The following is a 14120-nucleotide window of genomic DNA, read 5'->3' as shown; positions in this document are numbered from 1 at the left end:
TCATATATATATATATATATATATATATATATATATATATATATATATATATGTATGTATATATATATATATATAGAGAGAGAGAGAGAGAGAGAGAGAGAGATGCCAATCCCTGTCAAGTGTTTGTAGGAACAAGCAGGAATGTTGGTAGGAACAATTTGAATTTAGCTGGAACACTCGGACTCACACATCAGCAAATGTACGATTTATCTACATGGCACACAAACATGTTTTCGCCCTGTGGGTTGGGCACTGATAGAATAGACCCACTGCCCTGCCATGCATGTCGTAAGAGGCGACTAAGGCAGGACCACGTCGCCCGGAGGATAAAGGGGTTTGCGTAGGGTTAACTACCCTACCTGTAAAAAAGACCAGTTACAGAAGCATCGATGACAAAGAACCAAAACATTCACCTGGGCAAGGAAGGGTCTCCATCCCGTTGACTTATGACGCGGTGCAGTGAAAGCCGAAAGGAAGCTGCAAGGCTGACTCCCCTTCTGACACCCAGGACAACAACGCGAGTAGCCACATGGAACATCAGGGCGATGTATGAAGCAGGAAGAACCATCCAAGTAGCGAGAGATATGAAAAACTACAGGATCGGAGTGCTAGGATTGAGTGAGACAAGGTGGCTACAGTCAGGACAGATGAGATTTTCATCTGGAGAGCAACTGCTGTATTCAGGACACACAGGATGGAGCCCCCACACTGAGGGTGTGGCCCTGATGCTGGCACCGGAGGCACAGGGGGCACTCATCGGCTGGGAACCTGTCAACTCCCGCATCATCACAGCCAAGTTTACCACCAAGAAGAATGACATCAGGCTGAACATCATTCAGTGCTATGCTTCCACTAATGATGCGGAAGAAGATAAGAAAGATGACTTATACCAACAACTACAGACAGTGATAGACAGAAGAGGAGCCAAAGACATAACCATACTGGGAGATTTCAACGCCAAGAACGGAAGGGACAACACCGGCTACGAGGACACCATGGGGACACACGGACTGGGACAGATGAATGAGAATGGTGAGCGCTTTGCAGACCTGTGCGCCCTGAACCAGCTGGTGATAGGAGGAAGTATCTTCCCACACAAGCGCATCTACAAGGCCACATGGAGATCCCCGAACCACGTCACGGAGAACCAGATCGACCACATCTGCATTAGCCGCAAGTTCAGGAGATCATGGCAGGATGTACGAGTGATGAGAGGAGCCGATGTGTCATCAGACCACCAACTTCTTACAACGACAGTGAGACTTCGCCTCAAGAGATTCACCAACGCCAACAACACACGGACAAGGTACAATGTTGGACTGCTCAAAGACTTGATTGAAAAAAAGAAAGGGGAATCAACTGGAAAGGCAGAAAAAGGAGACAACAGTGAAGAAAGAAAAAAGGCAGAAACAAAGAGAGTGATAGAAAAGAGGAAATTTCTAGCACAGAATTTCCATGAGGCTGGGATGCTATTTATACTGAAAGACTCCCGGAATCCCCACGGGGGGATTCGAGCCGCTTGTTCCTTTCTTGCATTCCACGCTTAATCCACCGGGCACAGACACTGTTTGACCGAGACGCAACTTGATGAAGCAATGTTCTCTCTTGTTCGGGCAAACGATCAAGCTGATTGGTCCACTCAGTGCTGTTTCAATGTAAACACGCACGCGATTAGCTGAGCATCATCACGCGAGACCAAGTTTAGTAGTGACTGCCCTGGTCTCGTGATCGATAGGTCTTGGTAATGTTACGACAGGAAATCATGTGACCATGCTATGCAGTCAAAAATGAACTCAACGGAACAATTTTGACGTTGGTGTAACGTCGGAACAAATTGCGGTCGAGCGTAACAAAATACGGCGAAATCGTAACAGTTGGCATCTCTGCGACACCCCCCCCCCCCCCCCACACACACACAGAGACAGAGAGATAGATACACACATACAGAAAAAGAAAGAGAACTAAAAAGATAGGGGGGTTGGGGTGGAGGGGGGAGGGATAGAGAGTTTAGTTTCAGTTTCTCAAGGAAGCGTCACTGCGTTCGGACAATTCCATATACGCTATACATCTGCTAGGCCAGCAGCGTAACTCAACGCACTTGGGCATAAAGTGCATGAATATATATTTGTGTACATATTAGAGTGGATTTCTTCAATTTTTTTTTTTTTTTTTTTTGCGAGAGGACAACACTCTCGTTGCCATGGGCTCTTTTTCAAAGAGAGAGAGGGAGAGAGAGGAGACAGACAGACAGAGAGCGACTGAGACAAGGACAGAAAGAAGCGTTTTGTCTTTTTCTGAAGATAGGACGTGGCCTGAGCCGCTTAACCTTTCCTCGAGTTGTCTTCAATCGGCAGGTTATTTCAATCACCGTCAAAGCGTACGCAACTCGGTAGCATAAGGTGGAGGAAGCAGAAGAAGAAAAGTAGAGGAGGAAAGAAAGAAATTATCCTCATGATTTCTATTTCAGAAGTCTTTTGTTCCTTCTGTCCTGAACTGTGATGGATGTGTTTGTAGGGGAAAGGAAAATTAGATTAATCTGTCTCCGCTTCTGTCTGCCTGTGCCTGTTTGTCTATCTAGCTATTTAATGCCTTCAATGAGAATGTTGAGCATGTATGTCCATCTGACCTTCAGTAATTTTCACTTTCTCAAGGAGGCGTTGCTGTGTTCGGAAAATCCATACACGTTACACCATATCTGTTAAGCAGATGCCTGACCCAGCGTGCTTATTCAAGCCTTGTGAAAAAATATAAATAAGTTGATGAATAGTAATCATGATAATGGTTATAGTAATAGTGATAATAAAAAGTAAGTATGTTATAACGCAGTGCAGGGAAAGATAAGTAGAAGGCAAAAATGGAAATAACAATATGAAAAAAATGGGCCACGCTCCGTGAACCTTCATCATGCGCACCTACACACACACACACTCCGACCCAAGTGTGAAAATGCACACTAACACACACACACACACACACACACACACACACACACACACACACACACACACACACTGCTGGATATGACAGAGCCCAGGTACTTGAAACTTTCGACAACCTCAATATGGCAACAGTCAATGGAAATGAAGGGAGGCGTGTTGATATTCTGATCATTGGCCGTTGTTTTTGACGCACAGAAAGAGGGTTGTTATCCCACGATTTCTCGCAGTCCCACGATGTCTCAAACTTTGAGAAAAATCGTGGGATTGCGAGAAAGTGTGGTCGCTCCCTTCCCACGTTTTCTGTCCATTGCGAGAAATCATGGGGGACACAATGTCTGAGAAAGCGTGAGAAGTCCCCCTTATTATCAGAAACATTTCTTTTGTCATCGGGGTTGGTTTGTCTGTTACTGACTCAAATTGTCGAGAAAACATCTTATGTGAAATACAATAAATATATGTGTTTCAGTGTCATTACTGTTGATGTCTTCGCCGACGCCACTGTCATTATCATGATCGTCGTAGTTGTCGCCTCCACTTTTTCTTTTCTTTTTCTCTCCATAATTTTTCTATAAGATTTCCATTGGGAAAAGACAAGAAACTAACTCCGATGATAAAGAAAATACTTTTGATAATAATAAGGGGGGCTTCCCACGCTTTCTCACACATTGTGATAAATCGTGGGAGTGGCCTCTACAATTCTCGCAATTGAGAGAAAACGCGGGAGGGGAACAACGACGCGTTCTCGCAATTCCACGATTTCTCTCAAAGTGAGATAAATAGTGGGATTACGAGAAATCGTGGGCTTACAAAGGTGACTATCTCCATCGCAACAAAGTGTGCCCTGCATGTTTCTGTAAAAGAAGATAATGAATCGCAGCAGTGTAGGGGGAACAGTCCACCGTTGGTAACATCGTTCGCCTGGGTGATGTCAGAGCTTTGCAACACTGACGGTGGTTCCGAAAATGATGCAAGACAGATCTTTCGGTGTAACTTAACGAAGAACAAGTGAATTGTCGAGGGTGGTTCTGATAATTCTGCACCGATTTTATCCACTGCTCTTCGATTTAAAGTTTCGGATAGGGACAGGACATCGGATCGTCTGACATACAGACATGCTTGTTTGTGGTATGTCACAATATTTTATGCATTGTAACTTCTGTTGATTGACGGAATCAGTTTGTGTGTGTGCGGGAGTGCGGTCTGTGTGTCTGTGTCTGTTGTGTGTGAGTAGGCTGGAAGGTGGCGGTGATTTGGATTCTTATAAGTTCGGACTCCAGCATTATTTCCGCTACAATCTCTCTCTCTCTCTCTCTCTCTCTCTCTCTCTTCACAGCAGAAAGATGTGGCACACAGCCAATGGGAATGAAAGACGCAGTTAATGACGGAAAGAGAAAAAAAATGGAATAAGAAAGGTAGAGGGAGGGAGAAAAGAAGACAGGAATAGAATTAACGAAGGAAGGAAGGAGATTCAGTTCATATTGTTTGCAGCCCAGAGTGACGTAGTTACCGTCTCAAGGATGATTACACGTCTAAGAAGGAATGAAGAAGGAAGGTAGGAAGGAAGGAAGAAAGAAAGGAAGGACACTATGCAGTTTTTATTTTCTCAAACATTACTTTATATTTGCATGCGTGCATAAAGTGTCTTTTCTCACATGGCCTAAACCCGACGGGTTTTGTTTATGTTTTTCTTTTTTTTAACGAAAACTGGTCTGAATCGATTGATCTGATAACGAATTTGAGCTGGACGCCCCGAGGACAAAACAGCGCGGCAACAAGTGGCTTTGTGTGATTTCCACTCTATGAACTAAAAGAAAACAGAAACACAACCTTCTCCAACATGTTAATTCAGTCTCAGGAACGTCGATGGTATTCTGAATGTTCTCAGCTCGGCAAATAAAATCGTTAAGAACTTGCTGATGTAATCTGAATAAATGCAATCCTTGTAAGACCGTGTTGGAAATTAATTAAGTTGTGATGAATTGTGGTTTTTTTTTTTTTTTTGTTTTTTTTTCAACTTTACCTTAATGACACTGGGATGTTAACTAATGAGGTGTTTTGTGCTTTGGGCGTTTTCAATCTTGGGTCATGTCGCATTTTCACACAATAGGGCAACGTTCTTTGCAGAATGGGATAACATGGATCGAATCGATCCTCAAAATTGAATGTGTGTGTGTGTGTGTGTGTGTGTGTGTGTGTGTGTGTGTGTGTTCGCGTGTGTAAGTGTATTTGTGTACCTCTGTCTGCCCACCTGTCTGTCAGCGTACCTGCGAATCAATTTGCTTATGTGTATATCTCACAGATAGTATATGCTGATTACACACACGTGACTGCGTTTTTCTGAGAGTATTTGTGGGGCAAGTGTGTTTGACAGACAGACAGTAACACGGACGGCGAAAGTGTTGAGAGCTTGTGGTTGCGCACGCGCCTTCGGTCATGTGACTCAAATTATAATCTAAATGACAGAAAAAGATAAACCGATTATTTGGGGGGTTGGGATAAAGGGCGAAAGGAAGGGAGGCATACAGGAAGGGAGGGAGGGAGAGAGAGAGAGAGACAGAGAGAGAGAGAGAGACAGACAGACAGACAGACAGACAGACATACAAACTGAACAGAAACAGAGTGGATGTGGGAAGGAGAGGTGAAAAAGAAGAGAAAGGAAAAAAGGAGAGGAAAACCGAGTAAAATGTGTTTGAAAAAAGCAGATTAAAAAGATGATCTTTTAGAATTGTATCATTCATGCACTGGATGACGGAAAGAGTAATATATGTATGGAGAGAGAGAGAGGGAGAGAGGGAGAGAGAATCAGAAAAAAAAGGAAGTACCACTGCAGACAAACAATTCCAACCAGTTCTAGTTTTACACTGTCCACATTTCTGAAAACTCTAAAACGATTTTTTTTCTCATTACAAGAGTTAATCGATGTGTCAGAGATTAATCAGCACACAAGTTAAGTTTATTTTGTGGGGGGAAAAAGATGATTCATGATGGAAAGGGACTGAAGTAATTAAATCAACAAAACCGATAGTTAAAGCCACTTACAGAACAGAATTCATTGACCAGAAGTTGGAACATCTGTCATCAATCACAACATCAAGAAGTCACCGAAGTTATGTCCCTCTTTTGGTTTCTTTAGAAAGGTGAGTCTGCTGTAAGTGATAATTGTACAGGCGGCTTTGATTTCCGATAAACATAAGGCTAGACATGTACGGAATTTCTCCGAGAACAACAGTAGCAACAACAAAGCCAACAACAACGTCAACAATAATGCCAGCAACAACAACAACAATAATTTTTTTTGGGGGGGTGGGGGCCGGGGGGAGGGGGCGGGGGGGGGGGGGGGGGGGGGGGCACGTGGGGTCTCCATTCTCTTTTTTTCCCTATTTTAGTGGGGCCTCCATCCTTTCATTTTTAACTGTTCAGATTTTATCTTATTTTTTTAAATGGCCTTCCATTCTTTTTCACAGGTCATTTTTTCTTCCACACTTCCCTAATTACCTATCATCTGGTGCAGCCATTGCCACAGTGTGTCTTTTCTATCTCTTCGGATCAAAGTAATCTAATTTCTGAGACATGGGCTAAATCTTTCACATGTTCTATGCCTTTTTCTTTCCATCTCTGAAAATACAAAACCTTTCCTTTGTATTCAATCAAATTGTTGTAGTTCAACAATTGGTCAAGAAGATTACTTGACCAGTCTTGTCTTTTTTTTCATTTTCCACACATGACATCTTTCCTAAATTCGTTTTCAACATGTCTCCTTATTCTTCCTCCTCCTAACCAACCCAGTTTACCCTCTACTGAAATAATCAGGTAGTGTGTGTGTGTGTGTGTGTGTGTGTGTGTGTGTGTGTGTGTGTGTGTGTTGTATTTTTCAGTTTGTTCATTTCTGCAATTTTAGTATTGTCTTGGTGTATCGATACACATGCGCGTGTTGTTGTTTACTATAAATATAAACATTACTTTGATTGTAGTCAGTACATTCATTATCTCTCTCTCTCTCTCTCTCTCTCTCTCTCTCACTCTCTCTCTCTCTCCATTGACGTTAACTGTGTATTGAATCATTCCCTCGACCGCTGGGGTCGTTGGGGGGACATGAGGAAGATGTCATAGCTCACCACGCCGTTCTGTTGGCAGCTGTCGTGAGGAGATCTGGCATCGTCATTTTGGTCCATTCCTTGACGTTGTCGGACCAGCTCTTTCTCTGCCGCCCCCGTCTGCGCCCTCCCTCAACAGTCCCTTGCAGGATGGTTTTGGAGAGGGTGTTATGTCGTATGACGTGACCAAACCATGCCATCTTCCGTCGTTTGACAGTCGCCAGCAGTGGTTCTTGGGGCCCAACAAGGTTGCTGACCAGGTTCCGCACATAGTCATTGGTCTTGTGTTCCTTGTAGGAGATGTGTAGTAGTCTCCTCAAGCACTTGGTTTCGAATGCTTGGATTCTTCTTTCTGTTTCTGCCATCAGTGTCCATGTCTCACATCCATATAAGAGGATGGAGACCACCAGTGACTTGAAGAGCAGGAATTTTGTGCGGAATCTGATGTTGCTCTTCCATACCCTGTTCAGTTTGGCCATCGCTGCCGTTGCAATCGAAGACCACGACCAAGCTCCACATTTTTGACTCACTTGCGTAAAGAATAACCCGGTGTTCGGTTGTGTGTGTGTGTGTGTGTGTGTGTGTGTGTGTGTGTGTGTGTGGTAAACTTTAACATTGCGATTTTCTCTGGAAATACTTTGTCTTGCCAATTTCAAATTTGGCTTGAATATAGTATGAAAAAACCCTCTTCACAGCCATACCAATAACAGGTTGTAAGTCTCCCAAATTAAGCCGTATTTCTTTAACGGTTTATTTCGTTGAGGTTCGTTCCGAAATCCTAAAATTATAAAAACCGCTTCCCACTGAGTTAGGCATACCAGAAGGTAGGTTGTGTTTGAAGACGATATGACCTCGTTTTTCTTGTCCACAATTAAAATGAAAGAAATACAAATTCTGGACAGAACACATACTGTTATACTAACTACTCCATCGACGTGTTTACTGCATATAAATATTCTAAAGTGGACACTGAATTAACTGGAATGAACAAAAAAGAACAAGAGAGGCAAGGCCTTCAAGACTCACTTGTGATACACTTAAAAAAGTTTAGAGAATACAAAAAATATAAATATAACAGCAAACGCAGTTTGCGTATAATTAGGCTTCATTTTTCAGTTTTTTGTGCCCATCCCAGAGGTACAATATTGTTTTAAACAAGATGACTGGAAAGAATTGAATTTTTCCTATTTTTATGCCTAATTTGGTGTCAGCTGACAAAGTATTTGCAGAGAAAATGTCAATGTTAAAGTTTACCACGGACACACAGACACACACACACACACAGACAACCGAACACCGGGTTAAAACATAGACTCACTTTGTTTACACAAGTGAGTCAAAAATTGATTCGATCGTTTCTTTCAGCCCTTTGTAGACTGGTTTGTGCAGATCTAGAGATCTACCATGTGTTGCGGTTTGTTTGAAGCGTTGGCAACGTCTCCTTTACCGCCGATATAAAAGAATAATCGAGATAAGATAAAACACAGAAAAACATTTAAACGGCGTTATTACGTCCACTACAATCACATCTAGTCACCGCACAAAGAAGATAACGTAACCATTGCTTTAAGTTAGTCGAATGTCAGATGCGCTGCAACAGTGGGGATTAGTCTCCTTGCTTCGGAAACGAACATGCATGGTTTGATCCCGCTCGCTTGCCTTTTTTTTTTCTTTTTTTTTCCTCACAAGCTTATCTTATGTATCATATTTAATACAGAGCACTCTTCAACGATTTTTTAAATCTCTTTTTTTTTTTCTCTCTCTCTCTCTCCTGATGATTCCTTTACTTGAAGTCTTGAAGGCTTTGCCTCTCGTTTTTGACTCACTTGTGTAAACAAAGTGAGTCTATGTTTTAACCCGGTGTTCGGTTGTCTCTGTGTGTGTGTGTGTGTGTGTGTGTGTCCTGGTAAACTTTAACATTGACATTTTCTCTGCAATTACTTTGTCAGTTGACACCAAATTAGGCATAAAAATAGGAAAAATTCAGTTCTTTCCAGTCATCTTGTTTAAAACAATATTGCACCTCTGGGATGGGCACACACACACACACACACACACACACACACACACACACAAAAAATGAAGCCTAATTATGTGCAAACTGCATTTACTGTTATATTTATATTTTTTGTATTCTCTAAACTTGGCACTTTGATCTGATATTCTAACCCAACAACAAGAGCAGTCATTATTATCATTTTTTGTTCAAACAGGAACTTCTTTTACTAAGCATGGAAGTTTTATTTATTTTGCAAACGTTTTGGTGCAGATAGTAAAAAAGGGAAATTACTCTGTAATTAATGCTAGGGGAGTTAATTTGCTTTAAACTGATCTTTCTCATCTTAAACATTACATTTTGAAATTATACTCAATACATAAAAAAGCTTGGATTTTTTTAAAAAGTGTATCACAAGTGAGTCTTGAAGGCCTTGCCTCTCTCTCTTTTTTTTCTTTTTTTTTAAACCATTTTTTCCGCGATACCTGAACAGTCCAACCCTGCAGACAGGGCCTTGAGGAGGTAGGACTATCTTAACATTTGTAAAATTGCCGACAATGATACGAAACAGCTCTCTCCATTCAGGCCGTTGCTATCTTTGTCTTTGTGATCACGAGATTGATATCCAAACGGACCTGACCAATAAACTGAGGTCTTAAGCTAAATCAGACAAAGAACCATGGCTATAAAAGATGTGACACATTGCACCCGTCGTATCCACATTCTGTGAGGGAATGTTTCCATATAAACGTCTGCAAAAAGAATGCATATTTCCGCGTTGAATGGAAAGATGGCACGTTTTGGGCGCACGCGCATTTGAGGTGTGGTGTGGTGTGGTGATGATGGTGGTGGTGGTTGGTGTGTGTGTGTGTGTGTGTGTGTTTGCATGCGTGTGTGCGCGCAATGGTTGGGAGGAGGAGGTAGCCTTTTGGATTCAATTTATAAGCTGGGACTGCCGAATCCACCCCATTTTGATACGAACACTGGCTCTTAAAGAACACGCCATTGAAAGAATCAGTCTTGAAAAGTGAAATAATCCACACCCGTGCAAAACCTTTCAAATCAACTTCACAGCGGAATGGCGCAATACACTCGCGCATGGCTAAAGGAAATCGAACTTGGTAATTTCGGAAAAGACAGAAAAAAAGAAAAAGGAATGAAGGAAGGAATACAGGAAGGGAATTCAGTTCCTGTTGTTTACAACCCTCAACCGATGGAGAAAGGGTTTCAGGGCTGAAAACACATTTAAAATTAAACGGAAGGGGAGGAAGGAAAAAGCAAGAAAGGAAGGAAGGGAGGGAGAAAGAAAAAAGAAAGAAAGAAGGAAGTAAAGAAACAAAGAGGAAAGAAGGAAAGAAAGAAAGGAAGGAAGAAAGGGAGTAAAGAAGGAAAAAAATTTTTTTCACAAAAGTGTACACAGCTTTTATGAAGCACCACTTCAAATTTGCATCCACGAGACGCTTTTCAGTTATTTCCAAAAGGGCCCCAGGGTCCTGAATGCTCATTATAAACAAAGTGATTATTCATTCTTTTCTTTATACTAATTATCTGACGTCAACAAAAATGGCACAAATCGATGGCATCAAATAATGAATTTGAACACGACACCCCGAGGCCCGGGCCCACACGACAAGGAGTGTATTGTTGAATGCACAAGCCAACGTTTCTTTTCCACACCACCAGCTTAACAAAACACGTCATTCTCCTTTATCATCTGGCACGAGGAACAGCATTCTACTTGTCCTCAACTCATATATTTGCAGATAGAGATATCCTCGCAACCTGCTGAAATCAGAAAAAAGGTCTCGTTCCTTCCACAAATACTTCTAAATAAAGCAGCCATTGTGACAGATTTGTAACTAAATCAGTGCGTATCATTGAAACTAATCCCCCCCTCCCCCTCCCCCCCCCTTTTTTTGTTGTTTTTGTTGTTTTTTTTGCAGTGATCATTTTCCAACTTGCTTTAACCTGGTCAGAAAGGGAGTTAAAACACCCAGTATAAACCACGGTATAAATCAGGTCAGGTCAGGGGCATAGCCCTTGCTATTGGTACCATGTAACCCAGTACTACCTGCCGCATGTGAAGTCTCCCAACGACGGACCAGGCGGAGGAGGAAACCATTCCCAACGGCTGTGAAGGGGATGACCAAAGGACAGGGGGAACTCTTATCCTTGGCTGGAAGTCCTCTTAGGAGACGGAACTCCGAAGAAAAAAACCTGCACCTGCCGAGGCCGTCCTACACGTGGCAGTATCTGCACCTGTGGGACTGTGAGCGTCGGTAGGCGAGAGAGTGGGGAAGGGACTGCACAACTCCTCTTCACTAAAAAAAAAAAAGTCACCTGTGCTGGTCAGGCAATCAGGCTAATGTCGGAACGACGAGCTAGGCCTTCAACACCCAGCTTTCCCAAGCCCTGCGGCGATGGAGAAGTGGTAACGGGTACGGGCAGAGGATGCTAGTCACGACTCTGCACGCAGGCAGCTGTGGGGTGATGGTCGTCCGCCGTAGACTGGGGCAGATGCGGCGCCACAGTGTCAGAGCAGCCCTTTTTAGGGGCAGCACTGCTCTCCCCACATGGGGAAGGGGAGATAAAAGGATCCCTAAACAAAGCCTGCCTCGCCTAGTACCTAGTAGGAAACCGCACCTACTTGGACACCCAACACTAGCGGTTGAAAATAACAGAAGAAAAGAACAAGGAGTCACGCCCTGACTCTGGGTGTCTGGAATGTTCGCACCTTTTAAACAGAGACGACAGACCAGAAAGGCGCACAGCGCTCATTGCTAGAATGCTTGATCGCTACCAGGTGGACATAGCAGCCCTGAGCGAAACCAGGTTTGCCGGTGAAACCCAACTGGAGGAAGTTGGAGGGGGCTACACTTTCTACTGCATTGGGAAGCCAGATGGCATCCCAAGAACCTCAGGTGTGGGCTTTGCCATACGAACCAAACTTGCACGACAGCATGACAGCCTTCCACGTGGGATAAACGATAGGCTGATGACCCTGCGTCTGAAGCTGTCCAAGGATTGCTTCTCCACAGTCATCAGCTGCTATGCCCCGACGATGACCAACCCTGATGACATCAAAGAAGCTTTCTACGAGGAGCTCAGCCGCACCATTTCAGCGGTAGACAGAAAGGACAGGCTGATCATCCTCGGGGATATCAATGCCCGCGTCGGCGTGGACTTCTCCTCGTGGCCAAAAGTCCTAGGACAGCACAGCACTGGCAAGTGCAACCCAAACGGACTGCTTTTGCTCTCACTCTGTGCGCAGCATGGACTGACCATCACCAACACCCTCTTCCAACAAGCGGACAAGTACAAGAACACATAGATGCAACCCCCGCTCCAAGCAATGGTACATGCTGGACAATGTGATTGTTCGGCAGAGGGACTGAGGTGATGTTTCCATTACACGATGCATGAGAGGAGCAGTTTGTTGGTCGGACCATCGCTTGGTACGCAGCAAGATGAACAGCAGACTTGCACGCAAGCTTCAACCAGCCAGGCAGAACCCCCACAGGAAGCTGAACATCCACTGCCTCCCTATCACCAAGGAAGTGCTGCAGCAGCAAATCCAAGCAGGTCTCCAAGAAATTCCTGCATCGACTGATGTAGAAGAGGTATGGACCACAGAGATGCTGTATACACAGCAGCAGCTGACACACTCAGCTTTGTGCAGAGGAGCCACAAAGACTGGTTTGACGAGAACGACTCTGGAATCTCCAAGCTCCTGAACACACTGCATATACGGCATCAGAATCACATTTCCGATAAAGACTGCCAGAGGAAGAAGGACCATTTCTTGCAAACCAAGCAGCTCGTACAGAAGAGACTGCGTGAGATGAAGAACACCTGATGGGAGAGAAAGTCCGAAGAACTTCAGTCCGCTGCTGATGTTCACGACATGAAGACCTTCCATGATGGTCTCCGAGCTGTGTATGGGCCGAGAGTCACAGGATCAACCCCTGTCCGAGCCTTGGACCAAACCACCCTCCTGACAGACAAGAAAGACATCCTTGCCCGCTGGGCAGAGCACTTCAACACCCTTCTCAACAGGGACTCGTCCGTATCTGACGAGGTAATTGCAGCTCTCCCACAGTTACCAGTCAATGACTCGCTAGCTGCCCCTCCCACCAAGGCCGAGACCCGGAAGGCCCTGAAGCTGACAACGTCAGGAAAAGGACCAGGAGCGGATGGAATCCAGGCTGACATCTACAAGTATGGAAGCGAGGTGCTGACAGACAAGCTGACCGCCCTGTTCCAGTCTATCTGGGAGAGAGGGGAGATCCCCCAGGATTTCAAGGATGCTTCAATTGTCCACATTTACGAACTGAAGGGAGACAAAACATCCTGCGATAACCACCGTGGAATCTCTCTCCTCTGCATCGCCGGCAAGATCTTCGCCCAGATCTTCGCCCGCATAATACTCAACAGACTGGTTGACCATGTCTCCAACACAGTCATCCCTGAAGCACAGTGCGGCTTCCGCTCAGGCATGGGAACATGTGACATGGTGTTTGCCGTACGCCAGATGCAAGAGAAGTGCCGTGAGCAGAACAGGGAGATCCACATGGTCTTTGTAGACCTGACTAAGGCCTTCGACATGGTGAACCTCCGTGGTCTGTGGAAAATCCTCCTAAAGTTCGAATGCCCAGAGAGCCTAATCCAGCTGATTGCGTCATTCCACGATGGCATGCAGGCGAGAGTACAGGAAAATACTGACATGTCGAATCCGTTCCCTGTGGTAAATGGAGTGAAGCAGGGCTGCGTCCTGGCACCCACACTGTTCTCCATTCTCTTCTCTGCATGCTGATTGACGCCTTCCATGACTGTAACAGGGGCATCTACATTCAGTTTCGCACAGATGGCAAACTTTTCAACTTGCGGTGACTCCACGCCAGGTCCAAGGTGTTTGAGGCACTGTTGAGAGAGTTCCTCTTCGCTGATGACTGTGCGCTTGCTGCACACATCCATGAGGACATGCAGTTCATTATGGACAGGTTCTCAACCTCCTTGATGCAGAAGTGACGCTGCGCATCGCCAAGGCCAGCTCCGCCTTTGGCAGACTCAGCAACAGGCTGTGGAACAACA

Source organism: Babylonia areolata, chromosome 9 (assembly GCF_041734735.1).
Source record: "Babylonia areolata isolate BAREFJ2019XMU chromosome 9, ASM4173473v1, whole genome shotgun sequence".
NCBI classification, from domain to species: domain Eukaryota; kingdom Metazoa; phylum Mollusca; class Gastropoda; order Neogastropoda; family Buccinidae; genus Babylonia; species Babylonia areolata.
The sequence above is the reverse complement of the archived record's forward strand: the minus strand, read 5'-3'. Positions refer to the sequence as shown.